This window comes from Falco punctatus (assembly GCF_963210335.1).
Source record: "Falco punctatus genome assembly, chromosome: 4".
Taxonomy (NCBI): Eukaryota; Metazoa; Chordata; class Aves; order Falconiformes; family Falconidae; genus Falco; species Falco punctatus.
The window spans coordinates 85,052,884-85,070,518 of NC_137583.1; positions in this window are offsets into that span (position 1 = coordinate 85,052,884).

The window sequence follows — 17,635 nt, forward strand, 5'->3', positions numbered from 1 at the left end:
TGATTGATATCACCGGTGTGTCACCAGAAATCATTAGCAAGGAAAGCACTGTCCAAAGCTAGATAAACCTAGGTGATGCTGTTACTTTCCTTGGGAAAAGAGATGTGTCCGGTGTTACTAAATCCTCCTTGCCTCCTGAGCTGTACTACTCTGGCCTTAGGCAACATCAGAATTGAGGTATGGTAGCCCTGTTCCCCGCCCATTGCCTTAATTTGAGTTTTCTATATTGACCTCATTGGGAACTCGGCCCACAGACCGATCTTCCATCCTCAGAGACACAGTTATGGTTATCCTGACCCTGACTGGCTGTAAAAATGGCATCTCAAAGCTCCATGCGAAACAAGGGCATCATGGATTGGCAAATTCAATTTGTTGCACCTGTCACATGAAAAGAAAATTTTTCTTGCAGTCCAGCGAGCTTCCCCTGCAGTATGTAAGTCTGAAATTATAGATCCTATTTCAACTTGTATGCAAATCCAGTAATCATCCTGGGTTTTGACTACTAATTGCTAACGTTAAGTGCTGTGGGCACTAGATTCTGCTCTGTTGCGACTGGGTAAAACCTCTTCACTGAATGGAAACAACATATGAAAGCTATTAGTTCAGTATGAAGAAGTAGTCTGTCTTAACCCACAGCATTAAGATTATTTTTACCAGACTATATTTTTTTTGTCTGAGGTGTGAATCCAGTTTCTTTTGAATATAGATGGTGAGTCCTCAAACATCCCTCACAGCTTGTATCGGCATGCTGCTTCCTCTCGCTGGTGTCTTTTCACTTGTCTTTGTCCTACCATAAAATTCAGTCTGTTGCCTCAATATGTGCAAGGTTGCAGTGGGCTTGCCTGGAAAGGCTTTGGTAGCAGGGGGGCTACAGGGAATAGCCCCTGGTACAGGAAATCTCATCTGTGAGAAGATGCTAGAAGCTGTCCCCATGCCCGATGGAGCCGGTGCCCACCTGTGCCGAGGGGGACCCACCTGGCCAGGGCTGACCCCGCCAGCTGTGGGGGCAGCGCCTTGGGGTGACATAGTTAAGGGGGGGGGGGGGAATCTGTGACAACTTGCAGCTGGGAGAGAGGAGCAGACTGTGAGGCGCAGCCCTGCAGCCCCCAGGGCAGGGCAGGAGGGGGCCGGGGGGCTCCAGGCACCGCAGCAGAGGCTCCCCTGGCCCATAGAGCCCCCCAGCCTCCGGGGAGCCTCCGGGGGATCAGCTTCCCCCCTGCAGCCCGGGCAGGGGGTGCCCGCAGGGGGCTGTGACCCCTGGGCAGCCGCGATGGGCCAGCTCCGGGCAGGGCCTGCGGCCCCCTGAGGAGCAGAGCCCGGGCTGGGGCAGGGCCTGTGCCCCCAGGGGGGACCCCGGCTGTGCCCGGGGGGCTGCGCCCAAGGGGGGCCCACGCTGCGGCAGCTCATGGGGAGCTGCAGCCCCTGGGAAGGGCTCAGCTGGGGCAGCTCATGGGGAGCTGTGTCCCCTGGGAGGGACCCCAGGCTGGGGCTGGGGCAGGGCAGGGTGTGAGGAGGGAGCGGCAGGGAGAAGGTGTGATGGACTGGCCCGTCCCTGTCCGCCTGTGCTGCTCCACGGAGGGAGGAGGGAGAGCAACCGGGAATTAAGTTAAGCTCAAGAAGAATGTGGGTGAGGTGTTTTCCTGATTTGATAGGTAATAAATTCATTTTCTCCAAGTCAAGTGTGTTTCACCTGTGACTGTAATTGTGATTGATCTCCTGTCCTTGCCTCGAGCCATGAGCCTTTTCTCTCCCCTGTCAAGCCGAGGAGGGGAGTGACAGAGCAGCTTTGGTGGGCACACGGCATTCAACCAGGGTCAACTCACCACCCAGATCCTTTGTAACTGCTGTAGCAATATGTAAGTTTAAATAGAATTGACCTTTAATAACCCACTTAGTGTGGTTAGTTGAAGCACAAAGTTTACACTTTGGCTGGAGGGGCTTAGATATGAATAGAGACAAATAAAACACATGAAACGTTCAGTGCTGTTAGAACATATGGGGTTTCTAAACAAAAGGAAAAGGGCTGCAAAATGCTGTATTGAACCGATGCTACCCTCGTAATACCTTCTTTTTCATTTGGTTGTACCTTACTACTGGCTGTTGGTGTCGGTAGAGCAAATCCCCTGATATGGTTACTTGTTTGTTAAATGAGCTGTCCTAGAGTAAGCAGGGATAAAATAGCGGCAGAGAAACAGTGACTCATTTATCCTTTGAGAAGCCTTTGTCAACACTCTTTTGAGACTGATGAAGTGGATGCCTCTCAATATGAGCTACTAAATGTCCTGGCTGGCCTTGTACCAGTAAAAGGTTTGAAGAAAGCTGAGCGGGAGGGAGGGAGGGCTCAGTGAGCTAGAGCAAGATGAGATTTGCAGGGGGAATTTGGGTTTTCACAGTGAGAAAAATGGCTGGGAGAAAAGCCATTGGAGGAGATCTTGGAGGAGAGAGGAGAAAGGGACCTGTAGGAAGGAGAATCCTTCTGGTTTGGCTGGGTTTGGAAGAGGAGAGGGAGCGTGAGGGAGGGGAAGTGTGAGCAAGATGGTTGGGGTAGGAGAGTGACTTATTCAGGAAATGGAAGAAGACAGCAAGTAATTTCAAGGTGGAAGAACTGAAGCTGGAGTGGTTTGCATAAAAGTAGCCACCAGGTAAAAATGGGAAAGAGTACATGTCTTGGTGAAGAGAAGGGGTTGGGAAGAAGCATGTTTGTAGTCCTCAAAAGAAGACCTTTTCAGAGAGAGACTTGTGGAAAGAATGGGAAATTTAATGGGTTTGGAAGTGCTGATAACAGGCAGCAGAGACAGACAATTTTAGAAAATTAAAACAAAACAGGGAAAGGAGGAAGGGGCTTGCAGAATGGCAAGACAGGCTTGCAGAATAGCAAGAATATGGGTGTTGCAGTCGAGACCGGATCATCCAGGGAGCAGAAAGGGAGGAGCAAAGCCTGAGGAGGATAATGAAACAAGCATGAAAGGAAGAGTGAACTAGCAGAGTCCAGAGAAAGAGGAGACTTTAGAGTAGAGGACAGGATGCACTCCTTTTCGCTGGCACTCTATTCTCTTCCATTGTTTTATTGATACCCTTTTTTCCTGTTCCTTGGCTCTTTCAACCTTTGCCATTTTATCCATCCATTCACGCTCATCAGGAAGAATTTAAGGGGGTACCTCCCTGTGTCATGTTGACCTCAGGTTGAATTCAACAGATATTTTAGGCAGACGATTAGTAGCAGTTTGACTTCTGGTAAATTATAGATGAAGTGATCTGCTTTCCTATTGACTGTACCGTATGGTTTACTTCCTGGGAAGTGTCTCTATTTGCCTCTTCACTTGAGGCAGGTGTTTTTCTTCTGAACCATGCTGGATTCTTGAATTCTTTTTTGTTAGTGGCTTTTTACAACATCTGCAAACAGCTAGAAATCCTTGTTTTGGGGAAACCTCGTCGGTCACTGGGAAATGCAATAAAAAGAGAGTATTTGTGTACCAGGATCAATAAATCTGAATGCAGTGGTTGCAAATGAGAGGAAACAGTGTATCGTGAAAGACGGGGGAAAGTGGAACATTGAATGAGAATCCTACTTACACTGGAAGATGCCACTATATCTTATGCTAGAAAAGCCTGCACAATGCAAAGTAACCATAACTGATCAAAATTAATGGCATTGAAAGAGTTAAAAAGGAAGTTAGAAGCTAGTACTGTAGATGTAGGAAGGGATTTTGAGAGAGTTTATAAAGTCTGCCAAATTCAAGGAAGGCAAGATTCTGATGATCCCAGAGGGACAAATACAGTGCTATTTGCAGCCAGTATGCGGACTGGGCTCTTGCTGATCTTGAAACCATAATCAGTTATTTCAAGTGGTAGGTAAGAGATACAGAATACTAGGTGTTCTGGGAAGATGCAGAGGTATCTATTTGGCAGCACCTGGCACTGAATCCCTCAAAAAGGTTGTGATAGAAATTAATCAGAATGTACTTGAAACAGGTGCTGGAAATCCCTACCTTTTTTTTGGGGGGTGGGTGGGGTGTGTTGGTGGTCTGGATTCGGGGTTATTGTGGTGGTGGTGTTTTTTCTGTTGTTTTTTTTTTAATAACAGAATATTGATAAGAATAGAGCACAGCTGCAGTTGTTCAGGGTTTGACAGACACCTACTATAGCTACAGTAGAGTCAAATGAGGCCTTGAAAGAGGATGTGAAAGGTTCAATGTACAGATAAAGAAAGAGATGAAGGTGAAAATCAGAAACTCGAGCAGAAGATGACAGAACTGAAAGCTGACACATGCTACAGCTTCTGATGCCCTAACAGAAAAAGCTGAGAAATGCTGCAACATATCAAACAAGCAGGTGGGTAATTTGCTAGTTACTGGAGAGTATGTGGAGGATGCAAAGTTCATAGAAGTTGCTCTGAGATAGTGCCAGAAGGTAAAGGCATTCACCTGGGAAATGGATGTTTGTCAAGCGATACCTCCTTAGGTAGTGAGCCAGAACTCCTGTCATTATTTTCCTGCTGTCTTGGTGAAATTGGAGAGGGAGAAAGGGACTATACAGAGGAGGAATGGGTGCTGTCACTGGGATGAGGCCACAGACTGTGTCCTGGAGCATTTCAATGCGGTGCAGAGAACAAACTGAATTTCTAACTTCATTAGAAGGGTAGGTTTCAAGTCAGATAATCCTGACTTGAAAATTTATCCATAGCCACTCTTGCGTTTAGAATCCACTAAAATAGGAATGGATTTGTAACACATTGCAGCAGACATCCTGCAGATACTCTGAAATAGCGGCAGCTCCTGAGAAATGATGGGGAACACTGTGACAGTCCCCCTCCGTTATGCCAGAGAAGGACCTTGGGATGCTGTTGAGCTTGGCGGAGAATGAATATCTGTGGGAAGGCAGTGTATGTGATTCTGCCTGACCTTACTCCAGAAACAGGGACAAATACACAGTTCTAAAAGCTTCTCATGAACTTTTTATCCCAGGATAAAATGTCCCAGTGGGATCAAATATAAAATATAATGGCTAAAGCTGTTCAGAGAATGCAGAGCAAGTGTGATTTTTTTTTTTTATTATTTTTTTTTTCATCAAAGCAAAGAATAAACCAGAAGTCACTCTGCATATAGAGGGGGGAAAGCAAACTGATGTATTACTTTATTAAATTTTTTATTAAGCAATTTTTTATTTTAATTCTTGACAACTGATTCATTAATTATTAATTCATTGATAAAGGTTTTGTACCTTAAAAGAAAATTTTCTTGGGAGTTTAAAAGTCAGGAATTTAAAAATTAGAAATCGGTTAATGCATTATACCTGATTAAGCCTTTTATGTTTCCACAGGGAAAAGCCTTAGCAGTCTCTGTATTCTTTCTTAGGGCGAGAATTCTTTGCAAGATTAAGTAGTTCCAGTAATGTCTGGAGTTTATGAAGAAGAAAATCAGGTAACAGATGGAAAAATACTTGCATGTACTTAAAGTTAAGATCAGAAAGGAAATAAAATGGTCTCCCCACACCTAAGCCTCACTGCCTAATAAAAAAATAAGGGGATTCCATCTGCCACCAGCCGGAGGCTGAGCCAGACTCAGAATAGGTGTTCGTAAGTCAAATGAAATGGGAAATGAAATTAGTGAATGAAATGTCTTTACAGCAGCACAGATGTGTATGAAATGCCTGGCTCTGCCAGGCTCACACGGCACTTCTGTGGGCGCGGGGCAGTGGGGCACAGCATAGTTAGTACCTGCTAGACTTTCAGCATAACGTTACAGATTGTCGAACTTGTGTCTAGGTCTGTCAGCACACATTTCTTTGGCACAAGTTGACCAAAATGTGAGCGTTAACACAAAATGTACTCAAAAAGGGGTGGCAACAGCTATTGTACCACGTTTTTAAGGCACAGTAGATGCATGCAGAAGTAATCGTGTTCCCTAGCAGCCCATTCTACTGCAGCTCTTAAGTCCATCCACCAGCTGAGCCAGAAAAGTATTAGAGACTTTGATCTCTTATAAGTCTGCTCCAGACATGATAGAAGAGTACCCTCCCTCCTCAGTGCCCTGAAGCGATGGCAACTTAATCTGGACATTTTCTTCCAGATGATAGATGTTGACTGAATATAGCAGTGGGATCTGGCAATGGAATAATTTGTAATTAATTGGGAACAGTAGAACATGTTTAATAATGTGCAGTTTTGCAGATTATGTATAACGTGAAAACCCAACAAACTTCAAGTTGCCGTGACAGCTTTCTTATGAAAACTGTGTACCTTTATATATAGAAACGGTGACAGAAGTGATGTGTGAATTTTAAGTAATCAGTAGATGGGATGGTAATGGGGGCAGGGAAGGAATTCGGTCTCCTGCAAGGGAAAATGTTACAAAATGGAGGGAAAGAGAGATTTGGGATGCTGGGGAGGATGTCAGACTGGGGCCTTTATGAGCTGAAGGAACTGGTGGGAGGAGAAACTGGAAGCAAAAGCCCAGGAGAAGAGGTTATTGGTGGACATTAATAGTTCTCAGTGGAAGGACTTAGAAAAAGACTTAAAAGCTGTTCAGAATGCAAGTGGCAAGATATCCAGTTAAGAAGCATAAAAATAGCTGTTAAGAGCATTGTGTGCCATGCCAATACATGAAAAACAAGTTCCTGCATATTATACATCACCTTACTCAGTACCAAGGTTACAAGCAGGATGTAGAAAAGCCCAGCATGGGGGTGGGGAGGGAAGGAAGTATTTGAGTTACTAAACCATAAAATGCTGGGGGGGGCGGGGAAGGAGTTCTCGAGAGTCCACGCTGCTCAGGAGGAGAGTGGGCTCAAGAGGACAGGACTCCTTGCCATGCTTGTGGCAGTGCTGGATACCCTGCGTATTTGCAGACACCGCAGAGGTGTTCCCAGGCTGTGTTGTACAGGTCTATGTTCTCCATGGATACGAGCAGGAATGCATGATGGAGTTTGGGAAGCCCCGGATACTTTGTGTTCACAGGGAGGCGGTGTCTGGAGATGCTGGTCTAAAGTGCTGGAGAGTGCATTGCTGGCAAGTGATTTATCTTGTTTATCTTGGGTGAAGAGCCCCCCGACTACACATTGCAGCCAAGGCAGCTGGTGGAGGCAGGGTGAAGTCTGGGCTGCAAAGGTTGAAGAAAGCAAGAACAAGTAACCTCTGGTATAGAGTGTGTCCAGCGTGTGGCACAAGCCCACTGACATAACCAGTGGGGGGTTTATTTAGCAATCAAAGAAATAACACAAGCAGGAGATGCTGAGTCCTTGGTCATGAGTCTCACAACATTCAGCTGTTGACCTTTTGCTGTTGCTACTCTGGAAGCTATGGGTCAGCAGAACTGAGTCCTCCTTCATCTCCGGTCAGATGTGACAAGTTAATGGGCAGATAGCTAAAGGAACTGATAGCCTAAGAAGTCTGTCTCTGCAGAGACATAGATATGCTAAGAAACTGTTTGGTTAGAGGTCCCCCGTACATGATCACAGTATCCACTGTGCACAGCAATACAGGGAGCTTTTTCTAATGACACTGAAATACTGCTGGTCATTTTCGTGCATGAAGCTGAAGGCTTAGAAAGAAACTTGAACTGTATGGAAAGCACAGATCTTGAATCCCTGGAAAGGATCTGGAAGTTCCAAAATACTGGGAATTATTATGAGAGCTTGTTGGACAGTTATGAAAAAAACATGAATTAATGTTAGCAAAGTTTTAGAAGACTGATGTCTAGAGAGAAAACAGTCCATAGAGATGGGGATGCAGAAAAGTTAGAAAACTCAGGAGGAAAAGGGACACTTGGAAAATTAGCTGAAACTGATGTGAACTAGCAAGGATTTTTAACAGAAAAGAGTGGAAAAATTAGGGAAATGAAGGATTTGTAGAAAGCAGGTATTGTTAATATAACAAAGGACTGGGATGTCAAGGAGGTATTGATCCCAGAGGAAATCTCTGGGATTGATCCCAGAGGACTGTGCTCCTGATGTTAGCTTGTACTTATGGGTTATTTTACATCACCTGTTAACATGTTACCTGTAACTCACACAGTGAACTTTATTCGAAAACCTGTCCCTTCCTTCTCTTGAAATAGCAATCTACAGCCTTGCCAAAGCATCGTTTACACTCCAGGGCCAAGTTCACCCAAGTTTATCCTCCAACTGCAGCTGGCCATGTCATCTCCAAAGAGCCCAGTGTGCTGGTATCCACTTCTTATCCCTCATCACCCTCTTGTCCTGTAACTGCAGCGTCTGCACCTAGCTATGCCAAACCTTGGCGCATCAGGATGGTGCTACAGAAAACGGAGCTGGGAGAGTGTTTGGAGGGCAATTCCCCTGCAGAGGCTTTATCAGCCTTGGGCCTCGTCCATGCTGTCTGTCTTGCAAGTTGTTAGCTGTGTCCTGGCGGAGAGCATGCCTCAGGATAACCTCTCTGCTCCTCTGGGACAAGCAGACACTGCCTGGTAATTCCTTGGTGGTTGGTTCATCCATTAATGGAAAAAAAGACATGACCTGGTCCGTAAAAAATCTGACCAATGCTCAGTAAGTTGTGTTGGCGCACTAGCAGCTACCAAGGAAGGAACCAGGGCAAGCGTAGCTGTCCAGGGTATGTTTTTCACCCTGGCAGCATGGATGTAGCTGTTCTTCCTGGTTTTGTGGTTCTGAGAAAGAAATGAAGAGCAGCCTGAAATTTATATTTAGTGTTGTGTGAAGGCTCTCTCTGGAGTCTTGTAGTGCTTAACAGATGGAGCCAGGGCAAAGACTCGTATTGTGATGCTTATTTATTAATGCAGCTTTTCCTGAGACAGGGGAAAAAATATGTTTTTGTAGGAAACCTTTACCCCTTTCCCGGAATGGAAAAAAAGAATGACATCTGGACATCTCCTATTCAGCTGCGCTTGGGATGCATGTTTTCCTCAGATAGGCATTTCTGAATCTCATGATGATCCGGTTGCTTAAATGTAGCTCTGGTAACCAGTTTCTTTTTCCCACAGAAAGCAGTCTGAATAAAACAGCAGTTTTGTTGTATGTCAGTGCCCTGTTTCTTTCTTGTTCTCAAGAAACTTCTGCTCTTATTTATCTACCCCACGAATGTTGAAAAATACAGAAGCAAAAATTTATGAGGTATGTTTCTTGCTCGATGGGTGCAATAATAGGCTGTCGTTGACTCTGTTGTCTGCAGGACAGGGTTTTGAAGTATTAGGAAGAAGATTTAGATAGGCAAGGGATCCAAATGATGGTGTTTATTTCTTAATGCCTGTTGTACTGAAAGGCAGAAAAAAGGAGCATTGCTGAAGGAGCTGCTGTGAACTCTCCATTCAGCTCATCGGTCCCTGTGAAAAAGATGGAAATGTCCTCTTTGGCTCTTTTTCCCGGGCAAAACATCCCTCCTTCTGACTGGTATTCTGTATCAGTGAGGTTTGAAATAAGCTAGGGAGACACCAGCCTGAACTCAGGGGGGGCTGGAAGAGTAGGGAACAGGGAATGAAGGACTCAGCAGAGAGGCTGCATTTCTGGGAAAGATCAGATGGAAGTCGAACCTGGAAAATGGTGATATTTTGCTCCCTTTGGGGCCTAATTTACCAACTTGGTACCCCTGTAAAAAGAAAACAATTGATCAGGAGCACAAGATCTAGCAGTTCCCATGAAACACAAATCCTGGTCTAAGGACAGTGCCGGTGGCTTGACTTCACAAAGATAAGCGACAACTAGTTTACCAGCCCCCACAGTTTCTGACCTGTGGAATGGTTTAACTTTGGCATTCAACGCCAAGAGCACTGGCAGGGCTCAGGGAACATAGAAATGCCCTTTAGCCATGATTTTTCCTCACTGCCTTGCATTATGCATCCTCTGTTGAGGCTATGGGCCAGCATCGCCCCAAATCTGCTCTTAAGCCTGAAGGAATTTGGATCCTGGTGCCTAAAAAACAATAACAAACCAATTTTATGATTGGCAGATGGCACTTGTTGAGTTGGCATGTAGGAAAACAAAGATGCTATGATGCAGGAGCCCAGCTGGCTCCATCTCTTTGCAACTTTATAGTTGAGATTAACAGAAATCTTTTCCTTAGTACTGAGAACTTTGGGGACCAATTTTGCTCAGCTAATAGTTTCAGTTGGACATTTTGTGTACATGCAGAGCAGAGAGTACCTGGGAGTGGTGCTGACTTCAGACACTATTTATATGACCCTCTTGCTGCAGTTTGCTTATTCTCTTCCACTTTTTCCTGGGGGAAAGGGGAGGGAATCAGAGGAAGAAAGTTCAAGAAAAGCAGCAGCTACCGCTTTCCTGTTGTATGCAAGGTTTCACAGATGCGTTTTTTCTTCTCTGTGTGTGCAATAGCTGAGTCTCAGAAGTAGTGAGAGAACATTTTTAAAAGCCAGTTGCATGCAAAGAAGTGCTTGGATATTTCCTTGCTTCTGGCTGCATAATGCTGTATTTCAAAGTCTAGCAATGGTCTAGCAAATTTGGGAGGCTAATACTGGGCTGATAAGAGAATTGCCTCTGTGCTAGCCCTAGTCACTGAATTAGCCTCCATCCTCAGATTTCCCTTCCTTCAGTCCCTGTGGCTGGAGGATACGAAGCTGTGTGTTTCCCACTGCATGTAGAGAGGCAGTTATGGCCGGTTCTGCCAGACCAACACTATAATGTTTGTTCTTCAACATCCAGGCTAAATTGCTTGCTTCCTTAATTTGGGGTGGAGTTTTTTGTTTGTTTTTGTGGGTTTTTTCCCCCTCCAGGAATCCCTGTATTTTGTTCAGGGAAAGATGACTGCTGCACTAGGGTTTCCTTCCTGCTCCCTCCTGCCTTGTCCTCTGGTGCCTCCACTGCTCCCACTACCCATGTCTCTTCCATTGCCTCTCTTGTCCCCTTTTCTCTCCACTGTGTATTGCCACTCACCGAGGCAGTCAGGCTGGAGAGCAGCAGCATGTGGGGGAGAAGATGCCTTTTCTTTCCCAGGCTCATCATGCCTGCAGGTCAGCGCCTGCTCTCTGGAAGGAAGGATAACGTTACTGAGACATCCCAGCAAAAAACAAAACCCATCAGTCTTTAATCTTGTTGGCACATGGCAATGCGGGAAATGACTAGTTAGGGAAAACAGTCTTTCAACTTGCTTTGTGTATATAGTCTATGGCAAACTCTTGACTGCAGAATGAAACAGTTGCATGTTCACATTACTGCTGATTTGTTTTCTGGGGTTTGGTTTCGTGGCTCGCTGAAGAGGGCTTGCTGTGCATTTGTGTTAGATGACTGAAAGGAGCATGTCTCCTAAATCCCATCCATTAAAGTTTCTTGTCTCTGAGGATAACCTGTACCCTCCAGAGATACCCATACAAACGTGGCTTACTTCTGACACGTGGATTACTTTGGGTGCTCCTCCAAAGCAGTGAAAGGGGGATTAGAAGTGGCAGGAACAGCAGAGTCTGAAAAATGGATTTAGCAGAAGATGGTAAAATCACTCAAACAAGTCAAGTCCCTATTTGTCCTAACCTTGCACATACATGTAGGCTTGTCCCCCTGTGTCCTGCTGATTCAGAGCTCCAGCATGAATGCCAGAGCATCGCATACATGATCTGTAGCCCTCTGTGCACCTCCGAGGGTGCCAGGCAGGGTAGGGCTGGCCTTCCCCCTGCGTTTGCCTGTGCCAGCCAAAGCCCAAGGCTTCAACGCTCAGCTGAGTACGGTGTTATTTGCATATCAGCACATGAAGACTTCACTGTTCCATGCAGCTGGAGATTTGCTTCTGTCTGTCTCAGCCTGTGCCCTTTCCTGGTATAAATTAAGGTGATCCTAGATGCTTTATGGTGGTGAGGTGTGTATTTTCACAGGTTTTAAATGAAATACACTTGACCTGATCAGCAGCATAGCACTTACTCTCAGTATTGAGAGCTCTGCAGGCAAACAGCATAACTCAGAGGAGGGAAAGACATACATAATGCAAATCATAAATGATTTAGGCCAAAAGAACAGATCTGGTGCATTAATCTTTGAAGAACACGTCAGGAGATCTCTGTTGAGACCAGGAGGAGGCTGAGAGAGCAGCAGGCTTGCTGAGGCCTGGCCCAGCGCTGAATCAGGGCTCCTGGGCAGTTGGGGGGAGCTGGCTGATGCACTAGCCAGAAAGAACACCTGGAGGTCTAGAACAGACTGTGAGGACAAAGGCCATTGCTAAGGGATGTAGTGGGAATAAGCCAACAGCATACTCATTGTTTGTCCTTCTCCCATGCCCTGCAGCATCTCACGGTAATTGCTTATCCTATGGGAAAAGGTTGTTATACTATGGGTGTGCAGCATCCTGAAGCCTAAGGGTATTGATGACAAACAACATCCATGCAGAAATAAGTGGCTTTTCAAGAAGGAACAATACCTGTCTTGTGCCTACACTCAGCAATGCAGATTTTGTCGGAAAGCCTGGCATTCTTCCATGCTCAGCAGCTTGTAATTCTTTTAGAATAATTTTCTTCTCCTTTCTGGGATATGAATATAAATGACATTTCTTGCTTCGGGGCATTTGGACAGGGTCCATATAGATTCAACACACAACTTCATTGTAAACAATATGTCTGACATTTGTTTACAAGGTGTAAGCTGCCAAGCTGACGCATGGCTGTTGCTCTGGAGCGCACCTGGCTCCCCTTGGATCCATCTTGGGAGAGCTGACAGAGCATGCGCTCTGCAGCAAGCTGAGGACCACGCTCCGGGACAGTCTGGCAATTCACATGCTAGCACTCTTACAAGCTTCCAGCAACCTCTAAACAACCCCCCCAAAAGAAACTCAGAACGTCCCCTAGGGTTTTTTACCATATTTGTGGAAATAACTAATGCTTTTATTAACTTTTAACAAGTATCAGTTTTGTTTTCTATCAGTGCAAGCCTGAGGATGAAACCAGCCAAAAGGAATAGAAGTCATTTAAGGGCCTCCTTAATTATTTCCATGATTTTTTTAAAAAAGTGAACAAACAAAATAGTGTTGAGGTCTAAAACCAGGAAAGCTGTGAGAATTAGAACTTTATGGCATATTCTGTGACTATTCTTGACAGGGAGAAAAAAAAAGAAGAAAATACTAACTCAGCCAGTCAATGCAAGCTGTTTGAACTATGGTGCTTTGCTCTTTCAGCTGCTTTGGAAGACAATTATCTTCCTCACTTTCACAGCTGATTTCCTCACCTAAGCTGTATTTTGATTCTTTTCTGTAACAACAAAATAAAAATATCCCAATACACTAAATTGTTGTAGAGCACGATTATACATGTAGGACGGCATGTAACTGAGTAGCCTCTCAACCTCCCCTGCCTTCACCTAAGATTTTATGCTGAGCTGAAGATGTCATTATTGGCCGGATAATTGCCCAGAGTCAAATACAAGTTGTTCTGTGAGTGGCAGAGCTAATGAAGCCTGCTTTGTCACTTTGTTTGTGCTTTTTGTCCCTTAATTCTCTTTTCTGCACAGAAAAGCCCATTGTAAAACGCTTCGCACAGGAGAGACCAGGCATGCTGTGGTCTGCAGTATCTTTCTCTAGCTCCCTGTGTTTTCCCCAGAACTTGTAAGATTCCAGATAAATCTGAAACCATTTCTTCTCCCTTTCAAATGTGATTGAAATGGGTCAGTGGCCTCCAAAAGTATTGGAGTTACCAGGAACCACTGAGCAGCGGCTCATCCCCAGATGAGCAGGTTCCTCATCAAGTTAGCACTACTGTTGGTCAGAAGTGCTAGCCTGGCACCATCTGAGATGAAATATGGTTCAGCAGAAAGCTGGGTATGCCCTGACGTATGCACCATGAGGGAAGAAGCATCCTCAGCTCTCCTCGTTATGGTGGAAATCTAGAAGAACATGTGGGCCTGTCGAAGGAAGTTGCCAACTGGAAAAGAATAGCAACTAAGCAAGATAAACATTTGTGCTTGTGTGAGAAGAACATGTAAAGAGCTGGATTGGGAACATAGCTGGCAGCTTGCGATGGACTGTTCTTATTATTACTGGAGCAGGCATCCAACCCAAAGGCATGGCCTCCTGCCCAACTGAGCTGAGCTGAAGAAGCGGCACGATTGCTGTGCCTCAGCGTAGCTGTCGGCACGGTGCTTCGTGTGCCACTTCACAGGATAAGCCACCCCTATGCTTAGGTGGTTTGTTGGGTCCAAAGCTTGGAATCCAGTTATAGCAGCCACCAGAGGGGAAGGGGGTCCTGGGATGCAAAAGCCCCCATGGTCCCTGGAGTCATCCCTAGGTTGTTGTCACCTTCCTGCTGTGCTGAAAAACACAAGGCTGGTTATTTATGTCCCAAATAACTGTGTGGGTTTTCATTCATAACAGCAAGGGTGACATACTCATTAGCTCAGATTTACTTTTTTTTTTTTAATACAGAATTAAAACTATGTGCAGGGTTAAAGCTGCTCTCATTTTTAGCAGATGTGAAATTTCAGTATTAAGGAGATCAGAGTTTTAAATTAATCTAAAAACATGAGCAATATGTAATTTGGAAAAAAATACCAACTGGCTGGAAATAAAAATATGAGAGAAAATAAACCTAGTGGTTGATTTAAGGGTTGGGTTGGGTTTTTTAAGCCAGAGAGAATTAACATGTTTTGAATTTATTTTTCTGGGTTGTAATGCTTTTGGGAAGACACACCAGAAGCACTTAAGTGGAGAAGTATAAGCAGCTGCCTTCTAATTTCTTCTTTTTGTGAATATTAAAAGATTACTTGGTGACACGGTGCAGCTGTCAATGCCATAGCCAGCAACAGGGCTGCTGGGTCCTTTCTGTGGCCTCAGGCAGGAGTAACACCTGATGATTTTGGAGCAGGAGAAAGTGGCTGGGGGTACCTCAGTAGTATAATGCCTGCCTTCCAGTGCAAGCTTCAGCGAGACAACAAAGGATGCAGAAGAGAAAAAGACAAAGGAGCTGTCATAGGGTTTCACCAGCTTGAACGGAAAAAGTGCACCTGGCTTATTTCACATAAAAGCAGTACAAAACAATACAGGACAAGGAAGGGAACTATGATCGTGGCAGGACATTGGGGTCTGGGGGTGGGGGTGCTCTCATGGGAATGGGGAAGCCCCCATCTCACATAGGGTTAACACAGTGATGCTGGGGTTTTTCAGGCTGGGTTTAGGCTCTAGCTGTGAAGTATGTGGCTGAGGTTTGAACTAGCAGCCTGGCCCAGCCCTGGTTCCTCTGGCAGCCTGGCACCTGTCTACGGCAAAGAGGAACGGAGTCTGGGCATATGAGCTGTGTGCCACTGATGGCAAGTGAGCTCACATAAAGCTGGAGGAGTAATTCAGCTAAAGGGGCTGAGGCAGAAGATTGTGGCCTTGATATGACTTGACTGAAGCAGAAAACAATTTTTAAAAGCGACTGCTTTTTATAAGCAAGAGTGCTTATAAAGTCCCCAGGGACTTTGAGGCTCGATCTCTGCAATCCTCTCTGCTAGAGGCCACCTGAGAAGAAGTTTGAGGGGTGTTGACCAGGTGGTAAATACAAGACTGGCAGAGACACCATGCAGGTAAAAACGATCAATTTACAGGATTCCGAAAACCATAAATTTCTCTTAAAGCTAGTCACTACATGGGTTTTCCTGTCTGGGAATAAATCCCAGGTCTTCCCAGCAGCCAGGAGCCTGCCACACAGCCGTGCCACTGCCAGGGGTGAGGAGGCTGCGGGGACGGAGATGAAAGCACGGACACTGAGCTGTGCTACTGCTGGAAGCGTGGGCAACACAAGATGTTCACAAACAGAAAAATATGGGGTAAAGTCTGACTTCTATCAGGCATCAAAGCCCTGTGGTAGGAAAGATTTTTGCTAAACGTCTCCCCTGGGCAAGTCAGCTCTGAGTCACATATATAACAGATAAACCATGGGATTATACATTGTGTAAGCGTGCCAGCTAAATCTTTAATGCCACCCTGGAACAGAGTGCTCTGAAGACAGCAATGCAGAAAGGAGCAATATGTGCAGTAACCAGCGTCCTGAAGATCTAAGCCCATATGAAATTTGTAGAAATCAATACAGTATTTTTGATGTATTGTGGTGGCAAAGGGCTGTTGTGTATGACCAAAAAGAAATTTTTGTGTTGTTGAAATTACTTTCCACTATTAACTTGAATAAGAGGATGGCCAGCAAATAAGTTAAATATCTATTATCTCTTTGCCTACTAGATGGTTCCCTAAAAAATTTAAGTTTAGGATCTCTGAGAACCCAGGTCACAAGGGCAAGTGGCACTTCAGCATTTCAAAATACATGTACTGAAATCCACTTGCTCTGCTGATGTCCTTGAAGATAGCTGGGGAAGTAATTCCAGAGTTCAAGTTGCCTTTTCTTCTTCTTTGAAAGTCTGACATTTTTAATGCATTTATGAACAAGAAAGTTGGACCATTCTCCTCCTGGAAGGCTGAAATAAACATTTTGAATTTGAGTTTCCTTCTTCACAGAGGAAAAATTATCTTAGGAAAAAAGATACTTAGTTGAATGTAGAGGAATGAAGGCAGGTTGATTGACATTGATAATATACAGCTGTGGCCTTGCTGCCAAGGCAGTGGGTGAATTAACATGGGTGATGTGCACCTGTAGCTTGTTCCCACAAGATAGTTAAATAGCACTAAGAGGGGCTGCATGAAAGAGGTTTTGGATGAAACAGAGAGATGGAGGGGGTGTGGTGTAGCCTTTGGAAGCTGGGGAAGCAATGTGGGCAGTGGAGAGTAACCTGTAGTAGTAGCAGCAGCTGGGCTTGGGGACAGTGGGATCTGACCCTCGGTAAAGCCTTGTTGCAGCTTACTAGTTTGCCTGTGTGGTGATGGTTGAAAGGCAGCGTAAAGACTCTTTGGCACCTGTGGGGTAAAGCACCGAGCTCTCCAAATCAGAGACCTTTGGGGTTTATTTATGTAGTTCTTATAAACAGCTACAGCAAGAGAAGCTGTAATGATTTGCAATAATGTATTTTTCATCCTATGGGCTGGTTGCTGTATATTGCTTACATTGACTCCAATGTAGATGAGATGTTTAGCATGCTTGTTGTAGGGGGGGCTTATTTTTGGTCTCACACATGTGCTACCTAGCTATTACATTTTCTCCTCAAAAATGATCCTCTTTAAAGATTTTTATGCTAACTTTGAAAATAATGGGCTAGACTTGAGCTGAGTTTGTGCTGGGGAGGTGGGGTCTGCTGCTGCGTTGGCATCGGCAACCTGTTTGACCACACTCAAGCCAGTGAGAATGCATCTCTGTCACGGCAGAGAGAATCTCCCTAGTGGGGAACAAGACATGGGAAACAATACAGGATATTCAGCTTACGTCTGCTCATACGGCACTTACATACAAAGGGGGCTCCCTGCTTGCAGTTTTAAGACCCTAACAGAAACCAGAATGCTCCTGTTTTATGATGGAGCTACAAGTGAATTGCAGTCATAAGTTGAACATATTTACATTCTAAAAAGATACAAATACTTTTTTTTTTAAGAGTGTTGACCCTCCATGCTGCTTCCTTTTCTGCCTTACCCATTTTCTTTGACTCTTGCTCTGTTTTTGCCTCTCCAACTTTGCAGCTGACTTCTTCCTAGTGTGTTGTCTATCACCAGAACAGATTTCATCAGTGTTCTCCTTCTCTTTCTCTATTTCAGATGATAAAAATATTAGTCATATTTCACTTAGTGTTCCTATTTGAGACCTGCACAGAAAGCAGAAAT